The sequence below is a fragment of the Canis lupus genome, chromosome 16 (genome assembly GCF_003254725.2).
Source record: "Canis lupus dingo isolate Sandy chromosome 16, ASM325472v2, whole genome shotgun sequence".
Classification (NCBI taxonomy): Eukaryota; Metazoa; Chordata; class Mammalia; order Carnivora; family Canidae; genus Canis; species Canis lupus.
The window spans coordinates 55,481,185-55,496,020 of NC_064258.1; the positions used below are offsets into that span (position 1 = coordinate 55,481,185).

General features: G+C 34.4%; 2 protein-coding genes across 3 annotated transcripts in view; one reads left to right on the plus strand and one right to left on the minus strand.

The window, feature by feature from the left end:
* The window catches only part of LOC112676069 (uncharacterized), a 446,166-nt gene that overhangs the window by 363,216 nt on the left and 68,114 nt on the right, over window positions 1–14,836 (minus strand). The window lies entirely within an intron of this gene.
* LOC112666841 (ral guanine nucleotide dissociation stimulator-like) overlaps window positions 1–14,836 on the plus strand; it is a 471,056-nt gene that overhangs the window by 359,706 nt on the left and 96,514 nt on the right. The gene's annotated exons all lie outside the window — the stretch shown is intronic.

Here is a 14,836-nt window from a genome sequence, read left to right on the forward strand (position 1 = left end):
TTGCAACTATATATAATTATATATTTTTTTACTTTATTGTACTTAACTATTTTTATCTTTTAAAATATTTTTAAAATTTTATGTTTTAGGGTAATTTTAGGTTCAGAGCCAAATTGAAAAGTTATGGCAAAATCTCTATACCTTTTTCTCACTTTGCTGTGAAACTAAAATTGTGACAGAGGTACAGAGAATTCCTATATACTCCCTGCACTCAGCTCCACATGCATAGCTATCTACAGTATCAACATCCCCCGCTGGTGTGGTATATTTATTACAATCGGTGAACCTATGCTGACACATCATAACCACTCCAAAATCCACAGTTTCCATTAGGATTCAATCTCGGTATATTTTACATTCTATGGGTGTGGATAAATATATGATGACATGTATCTGTCATTATGATATTGTGCACATCATTTTAAAATAATCTTTAAAAATCCCCTCTGCTCTGCCAATTATCCCTTCTTCTCTCAACCCCTGGCAACTGCTTGTTATTTTTATCATCTACATAGTTTTGTCTTTTCCAGAAAGTCATATCTTTGGAAACATAGGGTACATAGCTTTTTCAGATTCCTTGATGTCTTCACATGGCTTGGTAGCTCATTTCTTTTTAGCACTAAATAATATTCCATTGTCTGAATGTACCACATTTTATATTTATCCATTTACCTACAGAAGGACATCTTGGTTGCTTCCAAGTTTTGGTAGTTATGATAAAGCTGCAAAGAACATTCATGTGCCAGTTTTGTGTGTATATAAGTTTTCTATTACTTTGGGTAAATACTAATAAATATGGATCATATGGTAAAAGTATGCTGATTTTGTTTTTTTTTTGTTGTTTTTTTTTAATTTTTTAAATTTATTTATGATAGTCATACAGAGAGAGAGAGAGAGAGAGGCAGAGACAGAGGCAGAGGGAGAAGCAGGCTCCATGCACAGGGAGCCCGACGTGGGACTCGATCCCGGGTCTCCAGGATCGCGCCCTGGGCCAAAGGCAGGCGCCAAACCGCTGCGCCACCCAGGGATCCTAAGTATGCTGATTTTGTAAGAAACTGCCAAAATACTTTCCAAAGTGTCTATACCATTTTACATGCCTGGCAGTACTGGTGTTGTCAGTGTTCTGGATTTGGGGCATTTTACTAGATGTGTAGTGATAACTCATTGTTGTTTTCATTTATAATTTCCTGATGGCATATGATATGGAGCATCTTTTTATTTGTTTATTTTGCATTCATATCTTCCTCGATGAGGTCTTCTTTGGCCTAATTTTTAATCAAATTGTTGTTTTTTTATTATTGAGTTTTAAGAGTTTGTTCTCTATTTTGAAGAACAGTCTTTTACAATCATTTTCTCACAGTCAATGGTTTTTCTTCTCTTAACATTGTCTTTCACAGGGCATAAGTCTTTTAATTTTAATGAAATACGGTTTACCAATTATTTCTTTCATGGATCATGATTTTGACTCTAAAAAGTCATTGCCAAACCCAAGGTAATCTGGATTTTTTTTCTATGTTCTTCCAGGAATTTTATATTTTTGTGTTTTATATTTAGGTCTATGATTCATTTTGAGTTAATTTTGTCAAGGCTGCAAGGTCTACATCTAGATTCATTCTTTGGCATGTAGATTCAGTGTTCCCAGTTGTACCATTTGTTGAAGCAACTCTATTGTTATACTATATTGCCTTTGTTACTTTGTCAATGATCAGTCGTCTATATATGGGTCTATTTCTGGGCTCTCTATTCTGTTCAACTGATCTATTTGGCTGTTCTTTCACCAAAATCTCACTGTCTTGATTATTGTCATTTTATAATGTCTTAACGTCAGTATCAGTCCTCCAATTCTGTTCTTCTGCCTTAATAATATATTGGATTTTCAGGGACTTTTGAATCACTTTATCAATATGCATAAAATAAATTTCTGGGATTGTAAATTAGGATTGCACTGAATCTATATATTAAGTTGAGAAGAACTGATATATTGACAATAACAAGTCTCCCCATATCCATGCACATGGAATATCTCTTCTTCATTCATTTGGTTATTCTTTGATTTCATTCATCAGTGTTTTGTAGTTTTCCTCATATAGATCTTGTACATATTTTATTAGAGTTATACCTGAGAATTTTATTTTTGGGAGTTCTAATGTAAATAGCACCCTATGTAAATAGCACCGTGTTTTTTTATTTCAAATTCTACTCATTCATTGCTGATATATAGGAAAGCAATTGACTTTTGTATATTTACCTGCAACCTACAATCTTGCTATAATTGCTATTAGTTTCAGGAGTATCGTCACTGTTGTTTTGTTAATTACTCTGATATGTTTTCTGAAATTTGAGAAAAGTATTTTAAAATCCTTAAAGTGTGCCAAAATTCTTGCCATTCTTGCAATACACATGGATTTCATTAATTTTTTTTAATTTTTGTTTATTTATGATAGTCACAGAGAGAGAGAGAGAGAAAGGCAGAGACATAGGTAGAGGGAGAAGCAGGCTCCATGCAGGGAGCCCGACGTGGGATTCGATCCCGGGTTTCCAGGATCGCGCCCTGGGCCAAACTTCTGCGCTACCCAGGGATCCCGATTTCATTGATTTTATCATATTTCTCTTTATAATTATGTTCCCTAGTGCTTTATATATTTTTTGAAGAACTATATCTTTAATAAGGAATCTATATAACTCAAATTAAACAAATACGTATTGTAATAATGTACAAATATTTATCTGAAATGTAACATTTAAATATAAACCCTTACTCTGGATCTGCATGTAGATTCCATGAAATTATTAAATTGTAAAAGTTGCAGGTAAATCTTAGTAAGAAGATGTACACTGCATGGTAGGCATATATCAGATAATTTTATGAAGACCAATTGTTTAAACGTACTTTGCATTTTCACTATAATATTCCTGAAATAATTAAGGGAAAATGACTTCAATGAAAGTAAAATCTTTGTGAGGAAAATAAGGGATCCTAACAGGCCTAAAATTTACATAGGTTACAAGAAATTTAGAAGTTATAAAATATACTGAGAAACTTAAAACTATAAAATATATAATCTGGTGATTCACGTGCCCTAAATAAATGTAAGGCTTAATATTGTTAAGATTGACAATACTTTCCAGATTGCTGTGATTATATATAGAATTTTTTTTTCATAATTACTCCCAAAGTGCCTTAACTGCTAACAACCTAAATACCCTTCAACTGATAAATGTTGGCACATCCATATGATATTCTACTGAGCTATGAAAAAGAATAAACTTGTGATACATGCAACCACATTAATGAATACAAACTGTAAAATGCTAAGTGAACAAAGGCTCGAAGTCTACATGACTCTATATGTCTGAATTCATTGATTTATTACTGAGTAAAAGACATAATTATTGGAAGGAAGCAGTGTCATTGGGGGCTAAAGGCTGGCAGTGGCCTGTCTTCAGACAAAAGGGTCTGCAAAAATTTTTAAATGATAGAAATTTTTTATGTTCTCTATTTGACAGTGATTACATGACTGCATGTGTCTGTCAAAAATCACAAAAGTGGACGCTAAAAAATGGGTAAATTTTATGGTCTAGGTCATCTAAGTTATATTTATGTAAATTGTTCTCAATAAATCTGAAAAAGAGATAAAATAAAATTTGAAAGAATTAGATTAAAAATGGTAATTACTTGTAAACACTGAGATTATATATACAGGAAATAGTGAAAAATGACTATATTATAATCATTATGAATTTTTAGTATGATGATTGTACTTTTTAATATATTTGTTGTAAATGTAATATATACAAAGAAAATAAATTTTATTATTTTGTTTCTATATAAGTCTGCTAATCAGAAAATGAGATTTTAAAAGCTACCATTTAAAATTACATAAAAATAGGGATCCCTGGGTGGCGCAGCGGTTTGGCGCCTGCCTTTGGCCCAGGGTGTGATCCTGGAGACCCGGGATCGAGTACCACGTCGGGCTCCCGGAGCATGGAGCCTGCTTCTCCCTCTGCCTGTGTCTCTGCCTCTCTCTCTCTCTCTCTCTCTCTGTGACTATCATAAATAAATAAAAAATTAAAAAAATAAATAAAATTACATAAAAATATATGAAATGTTCAGAATATATGCAATCATATATGAGAAATATCATTAAGAATATTATAAATGTAATTAAAATATATTAAAGAAAACAGTAATGAATAGTCAGGACTTTCAATAGTGTCCTTATTGATATGGAAAATGTAAAATTAGAACTGTACTTGTACACTAAATAAATTATAAGAAAGAAAGAAAAAAGAAACCAAGAAACTTATGAGCTATAAAATTTCTAATTTATTGCTAGTTGGAATGTCAATTGATAAGAATCACTTTAGAAAACATTTTGGTATTATTCAATAACATTTAAATAATACATGTCCTATAAAACCATAATGATTCTCCTTTTTCTATATAAAATTTTGTCCATATAGACTGTGACACGTGTACAAGAATGTTCATTAGCACCATTGTTAATTATCATAAAAATCTAGAACTTGAATATCCATCAGGAATGTAATAGATGAGTAAATTGCTGCATATTTATGTAATTAAATATAATGCATGTGTAAAAATGAATAAACTAGCAGTGTGCAGAAACATGGATATATTTTACAAATAAAATACTGTAGGAAATAAGCTAGTCAAAAAATTATGGAAAGTATGAGTACATGAATATAAGTTAAAAATATGACAAAGCTAAATTATGATTTGGGAATAAACTTAAGTGATAAATTTATGAAGAAAATCAAATACAGAAGAAATTTGAGTCAGGAGAGTAGATACCTGAGAGGAATGGGACTTAGAATTCAGAAAAAGAATCCAGGGATCTACTAAGGTACTAGTAATGTTCTAATTCCTGGCCACAGTGGTGTTCACACAGTTGCTTACTATATAATTATTTCTCTAAATGTATTCAAATGCTTTATGCATGTTTCTTAATGCAAGTTATATTTAATAATTTAAAAAATACATTTCTGCTTAACAAATAGAAAAATAAGTAGTGAAATTAATTGGTTTCTTTGAAAAGAGAAGACTAGAGAAGATTTTAACAAAAAAGATAACCAGGGTTAACTACAGAACCTAGTTGTCAGTGGGGATGAGGCAATGGGCATTGTAGCTGATGGGAGAACACAGATTTCAGTAAAGGTATAAATATGCAGGAACAATGGAGGTAAGATGGCGAGAAAGTGGCTTTGAAGAAGTAAGACTTCAATAAGTAACAGGTACCTGGGATCCCTGGGGCTCAGTGGTTTAGTGTCTGCCTTCGGCCCAGGCAGTAATCCTGGAGTCCTGGGATCGAGTCCCACCTCAGTCTCCCTGCATGGAGCCTGCTTCTCCCTCTGCCTGTGTCTCTGCCTCTCTCTCTCTCTCTCTCTCTCTCTCTCTCTCTCTCTTTGTCTCTCAAGAATAAATAAAATCTTAAAAAAAGAAAAGTAACACGTACCCGATACTTTAAAATACAAGAACGATATGTAGAAGCCTGAGAAATGGGTGAATAAAATATACATTATGTTTATTAATTGATAAATTAGATGTTGTTTATCACTTGGTATAGTCCCTTGTAACTGCTTTTTGTACAAAGTGGATCCAAACATTTGAAGGAATGTATTTGGTGTAACTAACAATGGGACTCAGGGAAAGCAATTCTCCTTTCAGGAATGTTTTTTGGGAAAAGAATAGTGGATTTTCTCAGCTATTGTGTTCTACAGTCTTTTTGATGCTCTTCTTTTTACATGTGAGACCTACCTGAAGTCCCCAAATCAATCCTGACTGGAATCTACTGCATCCATTCCAGTAGTATCTGACATTATAAGTCACCAGTATCTTTTCAGCCAGATCCAGCAAACACTCTCTGGGAATTGATGCTATGGGAATCCAGAAATGGAAAAGGGCCCCTCTGGAGATAAGAGGTGGACTTCTGGCAGGATTGTCACAGCCTCCTTCTGCGACCCTGTGAACTTGGAGACCTTTCTCTCCGAGGAACAGAGATATGGACCTTTGAGGAGAGAGCACTTTCAAGGACATCCTGGTAACTCTTCACCTCTGAGGAAGCATGACTGAACTAGTTCTACAAGGTCAAAAAAAGAAGGTAGCGACCAGAACCAAATGGTGCCAGAGACAACTGCTGCTTTTATCTAACAGTTTGCCAGGGAGTAATGTGATGTGCAGTCTCAGCATTACAAAACCGGGTAGACGAGATGCTTCTCACAGAGAGAGCAGCTTAATAACTGGCCCCCTCAACTACTCAATTTTTTCAATTTCAAACTCAGCAGTAAAATCAACTCTGTAGTATCTTTCTGAACTTTACGAATACGTGTGGCAGAGACAGTTATTTGCCCATCAAAAATATATAGTTCTCTGCCATAATATTGCATTTGTGCTGGATAAAAGCTTACCAGCCAAGGGAACATTTTGCACCCCTCTTACAACTAGATTGGAACTCATATAATTGGTGAGTTCTGGACAAGGAATTTTGGTGGAAGAAGTTATATATTTTCTTGTCCTTGTGCCAGTTAAATGCAGAGGACAGACACCTTTGAGAGATGTGTAATCGTATTTTCTCCTGTATCACCTTTACCTTGCCTGTGGTTGGACTTTATGTGAGAATATATATATATATATATTAAATGAAAAATTTTTTCATTATGCAAATCCACTGAGATTTAGTTTTCCCTCATAAAGTAGCTATTGGTTTTCTAATATAGGAGTCTAGAATTTTTTTAATATTTTATTTATTTATTCATGAGAGACAGAGAGAGAGAGAGAGAGAGAGAGAAAGGCAGAAACACAGGCAAAGGGAGAAGCAGGCTCCACAGGGAGCCTGACGCGGGACTCCATTCCGGGTCTCCATGATCAGGCCCCGGGCAGAAGGCAGTACTAAACCACTGAGCCACCCAGGCTGCCCTAGAAATTTTTTTTTTCTATAAAAGTCAAGGTCCAGATAGCAAGTATTTTTGGCTTTGTGAGCAATAGTGTCTCTGTCTTAACTACTCAATACTGTGATTATACTGTGAGAGGAACTATAGACAACATAAATGAATGAGCATTGCTGTGTTCCAATAAAATGTATTTACAAAATTAAGGGTTGGGCCAGATTTGACCCACAGGCTACAGTTTCTGCAATACAATAGGCAGATGTAATGTCTTAGCCTTATTTTATGTCTCCCATTAAGGATGAGTGTTGTTAATGGGTATAATAGGATAAATTTTTATGTGGGATCAAGGTTAAGGGAAGATGCCATTTTCAAATAAACTAAATTAAACGTGTAGACAAAAGAAATAAAATAAGCACATGTAAAGTGTATATAAAAGAGGAAGAATACATTCAATTGATTAAACAAAGACTTAGAAGAAAGGGAGAGCACATGATATGTGGAAACTAACTATGGAAAACATGAGACACTACTTGCTATTCAGGCAGCTGAAGAAAGGAAAAATCTTAAATAAGATAGAGAAAAATGGTTACTGAGGAGTAGAAGCTGAGACAATAAATTTCATTGGATAGCCCAAGAAAGTTGTTAGAAGAAATTTTAGGACATAAAATTTTAGAAATTTTTATAATACATATTAAGTTTTTTTAAATTGAGGTAAAATTCATGTAATATTAATCATTGATCTCTTTAAATTGTACAATTTAGTGGCATTTGGTACACTCAACGGTATCGTGCAACCATCACCTCTGTAGCTCCCAAATATTTTCATCATGCTAAATAAAAGAAAACACCATGAGAAAAGACCCATTAAGCCACCACTACCTCTCCCCCTGTTCCCTAGCCCCTGATAACTACTAGTATGCTTTGAGTCTCCATGCATTTCTATCTTCTGGAAGACTTTGGGTTTTTTGTTTTTTGTATGTGTTTTGTTTTTTTTTTTTTGTTTTTGAGAGAGAGAGAACGTGAGCAGGGGGTAAGGAGCAGAATCCCAGGAAGTCTCCACACTCAGCATAGAGCTTGACATGGGGCTCGATCTCACAACTCTGAGATCATGACTTGAGCCAAAACACAAAGTCAGATGCTTAACTGACTGAGCTACCCAGGTGCTCCTCTCCTCTCCTCTCCTCTCCTCTCCTCTCCTCTCCTCTCCTCTCCTCTCCTCTCCTCTTTCTTTCTTTCTTTTTCTTATTCTTTCTTTCTTTCTTTCTTTCTTTCTTTCTTTCTTTCTTTCTTTCTTTCCTCTTTCTTTCTCTTCCTTCCTTCCTTCCTTCCTTCCTTCCTTCCTTCCTTCCTTTCTTTTTCTTTCAATTTAAGTGTAATTAACATATGTGTCCCTGTTTAGGTGCCCTGGCTAGTTCAAACGGTTAAGTGTCTGACTTTGGCTCAGGTCATGACCTCAGGGTCCTTGAGTAGAGTCCCAGGTCAAGCTGCCTGCTCAGTGGGGAGTCTGCTTATTTCTCTCTCCTTGCTCATTCTCTCTCTCTCTTTCCCCCTTTCTCTCAAATAGATAAATATATTAAAGAAAAAGATATATGTGTTACAACAGTTTCAGATGTACCATATAATGATTCAACAACACATTATTCAATGCTCATCAAGATTCATATATTCTGAATCTTGTCTATTTCAACAATCTTCCACCCACACCAATCCCCCCACAACCACCAGTTTGTTCTCTGAATTTAAGAGTCCGATTTGTCTCTTGTTTTGTTTCTTAAATTCTGCATATGCATCAAATCATATGGAATATGTCTTTCTCTGACATTTTGCTTAGCATTATACTCTCTAGGTTCATCCATGGACTTGCAAATGGAAGATCTCATTCTTTTTTATAGCTGAATAATAGCTTATATATACATAAGAAGTGGATGCTACTTCTTTATCCATTCATTTATCCATGGACATGGATTGCCTCATTATCTTGGCTATTATAAATAATGCTGCAATAAACACAGGAGTGTATTTATCTTTTCAAATTAGTGTTTTCATTTTCTTTGGGTAAATACCTTATAGTGGAATTGCTGGATCATATGATAATTCTATTTTTAATTTTGAGGAACCTCCGTAATAGCTAAACCAGTTTACATTCCCTCCAGCAGTGCACAAGGATTCCCTTTTTCTCCACATCTTTGCCAACACTTGTTATTTCTTTTTTTTTCCACTTTAGGCATTCTGATAGGTGTGAGGTGATACATCATCGTGGTTTTAAATTCCATTTCCCTGATGATTAGTAATGTTAAGCAACTTTTCATGTGTCTCTTAACCATCTGTATGTGTTTTTCAGAAAAATGTTTGTTCAGGTCCTCTACCCACTCTAGCCACAACAATTAAAGAAACAAACAAAAAAGAAATAAAAGGCATCCAAACTGATAAGAAGTAAAATTTTCATTATTTAAGATGACATAATACCATATTAGATAAAACTAGTGACTCCATCAAAAAACTACTAGAACTGATAAATGAATTAAGTAAAGTCAGAGGATACAACATTAATATACAGAAATCTGTTTCATTTCTATACACCAATAATGAAGTAGCAGAAAGAGAAATTAAGAAAACAAACTCAATGACAATTACACCAAAACAATAAAAAGCATGTCTATAAACTTAACCAAAGAGGCAAAGGACCTGTACTCTGAAAACTATTAAAAAATGATGATGAAAAGTGAAGATGATACAACCAAACAGAAAGATTTTCTATGCTCGGGGATGAACAAAATTACTAATATGTCCATACCACCCAAAGTAATATCCAGATTTAATATAATCCTTTTCAAAATACCAAACTAGAACAAATAATCCTCAAATTTGTGTTGACTCTGAAAAGCCAAAGCAATCCTGAGAAAGAAGAACAAAACTGGAGGTAACACAATCCCAGATTTCAAGACATATCACAAAGCTAGATTAAGTCAGAACAGTAATGTACAAGCACAAAGATAGACAAAGATAGATCCATGGATCAGAATAGAGAGCCCAGAAACAAACCCATGTTTATATGATCAATTAATCTATAGCTAAGGAAGCAAGAATACACAATGAGGAAGAGATAATCTCTTCAATAAATGGTGATAGAAAAACTGGATAGCTACCTGAAAAAAAAAATGAAACTGGTTCACTTTCTTAAATCATACACAAAAATAAACTCAAAGTGGATTAAAGACCTGAATGTGAGACCTGAAACCATAAAACTCCTAAAAGGAAGGGAGGCAGTAATTTCTTTGCCTTTAAAATATGTATATCAAATCATTATGATGTGGGACACCTGAGTGGCTCAGTGGTTGAGCATCTGCCTTTGGCTCAGTTTGTGATCCCGGGTTCCTGGGATCGAGTCTTACATCAGGCTCCCCACGCAGAGCCTGCTTCTCCCTCTGTCTGTGTCTCTGTCTCTCTCTCTCTGTGTCTCATGGATAAATAAATATTATTTTAAAAAATGATTGTAATGTACACTTACAGTGTCTTACAATTTAATTGTCAATTGTACTTCAATAAAGGTGAAGTAGGAAGTAAAAATATAAAACCTCAAAAAATGGCTGGACAAAAAAATTTAAGAACCTGTATATAATGTACTTTTAAATAATATACCATAGAATCAAAATAGGATAGGACAAGCATTTGTTACCTGAGGGTAAGTAAATAACGATGACGAGAACACAGAGTAATGCCCACATAGGAGACATGAACTTCTCAGGAAGCCATTTTAATGGTACTGGCAGATCAATAATTTGCAAATGAAAAAAGAGTTGGTAGTAATGTGGTAACCCACACCATCACTTCTGTGAGTTAGTCAGGGGAGTGAGCTATATGTTGTCCCAGATGAGAGCAAAGAACTAGGATTCGATACAATGATTGCAAATGTTCAAGAGTGTGAAAAGTTTGTTCACATGAGATTGCAGATTTCCCGGAGCAAAACAGAAGGAATAGAATACATTCAACAAAGAATTTATTGGCTGTCTAGGGAAACGTAAGTTACTTAAGTTTCTGATGCCGTCAAAAGATAGTAGGATGCAAGTGTGCTTAAAAGATGTAATTTCAGACTTGAGAAAATGTAGATAAAATTAAGTTGGATTTTTCAGCATCCTTATAACAGGTGATTTCTCTACTTTTCCTGAATTGTGACAAATGCCGTACCTGAGATTCTTCTGCATTTGATATTTTGTTTTGCCATTAGAGCTTCCCAGTGATACAAGCAGTTTAGTGTTTTAGCTCCATTTTCTTTAAGATTTTCTTCCTATTTTTTGAATTTTATTGTATTTAAATTAAATTAATTAAGATATAGTGTATTATTAGTTCCAGAGGTAGAGTTCAGTGACTCATTAGTTGTATATAACACCCAGTGTTCATCACATTATAGGCCCTCCTTAGTGCCCATCACCCAATGACCCCATCCCCCCACCACCCTCCTCTCCAGCAACCCTCAGCCATCAAAAAAAATGAAATCCAACCATTGGCAATGACGTGGAGAAAAAAACTACAGGGCATAATGCTAAGTGAAACAAGCAAATCCAAGAAAGACAACCATCATAGGAGAGGGGCATCTTATGTGATGAGTTTGGAGAGAATATTCAGCTCTCTTTTGGTTGGCACTCAGAAGATGGGGCAAATATAGGAAAGTTACAGTCACTGACCAGTTTTCACCATTCTGTTAGCTCCATTTTCTGAGTGAAGTAGGTGATATCTACAGAGATAAGTAACACAAGGAACTCAACGTGACACAGCAAGTAGTGGTCAGATTGAGGTCTTCAACCTGTAATTGAATATCCCAATCAGGACTTTATTTTACCTCAACAATACCTCCAAGGTATTAGGTATTAATCTTTGCCAGAAATTGTGAAACATGTTTTCTGTCATATTTCTTTGATATCACTGGTAGTAATCTACCAATATAGTTTACATCGGAGTTTACAGAATTTATTTGAACAAAGTTTTATGGTCAAATTATATAGATTGAAATCACTGTGGTTGATAAACTATTTTCCTCCTGAAGAAAAAATAAAACCTTATATATTATTTCTCGAATAAAATGAAAACAGAAACCTAAAAAGAAGGGGGCAACAGATATTTTCTGCTAAGAAACATTGCAGCTGATTGCACAATTTCTGTCCCATGCAACAGACTGTGTCACACTTTGTGACCGATAACAATACAAAAGTAATCCTAAATCATAAGATTTTTATGAAATGCCAGGTATGGTAAATGTGGCAAAATGAGAAAAAAAGACAAAACAAAACAAAACAAAACTCTGTATTCAGATGCGTGTTTCACAAATACTATTTTACCCTGAACAGCATCTTTATCATATAGCCTCTAGGCTGTACCCATTTATAACAGGAACCGAGGTGAGACATCACAAAGATTGCTGTGTAATTTGGTGATCACAGATAAACCAGAGGTAAAGTCCTGCTGAATCAAAATACATTTGATATTAAGAAATGCATTTGATGCATTTGGCTCATTTTTGGAAAGTGAATCAGAAACGGCACAAAGGCAGGAACAAAATAGAAGTCTTAATAGATATTTGAATAAAAATATCTTAATTTATTGCAGCAATCTTTGAAGAGATAGTATTGTATTTGCTTGAAAACAGTATGAAAAAATATGGTTTTGCAAGTCATTTAGTTTGTGATATAATGAACCAAATGGCTTGCTGAAAATTTGGATGAATTCCAGTTCAACAGCCACTATTCAAATTGGTAGTGACAGCTCATTCTGAGGAAAAAATGTAATTTTGAAATGATTGATATGAACTCAAAGGGGTGTGGAGAACTGTAGTGTACTTTGTGCATAGGCGTTGTGACAGGTTGGCACATCTTTAATTCTTATTTAAAACAAGCCAGGGCACTGCAGTTTCAAATGCCATTAAGCTTATATACCACATGAAATTATTTGATTTACTGGAATATTCCAAAAAGCAACATGTGCCAAAATTTCAATACTATGAGTCTGATTTCGGTATTAAATTGGCACGTTATCCTCTAAAACTAATTCCAATATTTTCTTCCTTTAGTAAGAGGAAAAACATTTATGCATATTAATTAAATTTAATTATAACTTAGTAAATGCTGGTTCTTTAATCGTGAAATCCAGAAGTATACCAGGTGAAAGGAAATAAAGAGTTCCCGCCATAAAAACATAACATTAATCTCAACATCAAAATGGGGTCATAATTCTATTGGATGACAAATGGCGCTAAATGTAGATTACTGGCAGGATTCTTCAATTCTGCCCATTTAGATTTTAAGAATTCAAAGGAGACTATATAATTTTGAGGGTAGATTTTCTTTAAAAAAAGAACTATGATTTTTCAGTGGCCATTGTCACAAAGTGGATCTTAACAAATTATATCCTCAGAGAAACTATTCTAGTAGTTATGACTTCCTAAAAAGCTTAAGGTGAGGGGTGCCTGGTGGCTCAGTTGGTTAAATGTCCAACTCGATTTTAGTTCAGGGCTTGATCTCTGTGTTGTGAGATTGAGCCCTGTGTTGGGCTCGGTGCTGAGCACCGAGTCTGTTTGTCCCTCTCCCTGTGCCCCTCTTCTGCTCATGAGCACACTCTGCTTCTCATTCTAAAATCAATCATTCTAAACAATTTTATAAAGCATAGGTGGTATTCTCTTTAGTGAGATAGTTTATATTGTCCTTTTATTCAGAAGCACTGTTGTAGGCCCCTTTTCCTAACTGTTTTCCCTTTTCCTGTAAGTTAATTGTCATAGACTGTCACATGCAACATTACTCTACACACACACACACACACACACAAAGGACCAAGACCACAGGTCAAGGAAGTAGCCATCCTCATACTTTCAGGTATGAATCAGTTATTTTCCAATAAAAATGACAGGAATCCAAATCAAACATATTCAAAATCTAACTAAGAAGCTCAAGCAATAAATAATCTTAGACAAGACTTGAGAAAGGATCCAAAAATTTCCTGAAGGGAAAACCAAACCAAACAAAACTGTTCTTCAGTAATATTTCATCTGTCTTTTGTCTATGTGTGCCTATCTGTAGATTCCATTCTCTTGAAAGAGGTCTCTACACAGTAGCACAAATAAACACTAGAAGAGCTAGGATTTACTGTAAATAATGTTTATGGAAAGTTTTCACCTTTTTCTGTATCCCTTTCAATTTGTTAAAATAAATCTGACCATTTCAGTTTTGGTCAAATATCCTTTTCTTAACTAAATGGGGATGGCACACATTGGCCGGTCTCAGAAGTCTACCATGATGTTTCCTTTATTGAAGGTTGCATTTGTAGATCACATTAGTGTACAGGAGGGACGATTCTCAAAATAAATGAAAAGTTCCATCATCAAAGGAAAGGAGAGGAGTAATAGATGTTTTGAAAGAAACAAGGAGAAAACTAAATTATTTGTATGATTAACCTCTGTAATATTATCTTCTTTCAGTGCCTGAAATTCCCATTTTTAAAAATGTCACATTTATATTATTGCAGATCATCATTTCCAAATGAACACTGTAAAATGTTTATATTGTGCATTGATAGAGAAAAGAAGTCCATGTATCGAAGAAGAGGTTTTTTTAACTGAAAATAAAGTAATATTCATTTATTAATATACCACCCCAGATGGACCCAATCTTATTTTACTCTTTAGATATACAACAGAACTCTTATATGTCAAAGCTCATAACTATTTTAACTGAGTATATGGGAATTGGAGACTTTGCAGAAACAGCTTCAATGGAGCCCTTCATCCAGACCAATCATAAATCACAAAAACTTAGAGGTATTTTCAAACGGATTGAATATGTGAAGATAAATATCTAGAATTTTAAATTTAGCTTAAAACCAAATGATGTAAAGTATATAAGTTCAAGACTTTTATTTTTCAGCTGCGCACATTATTTCATTA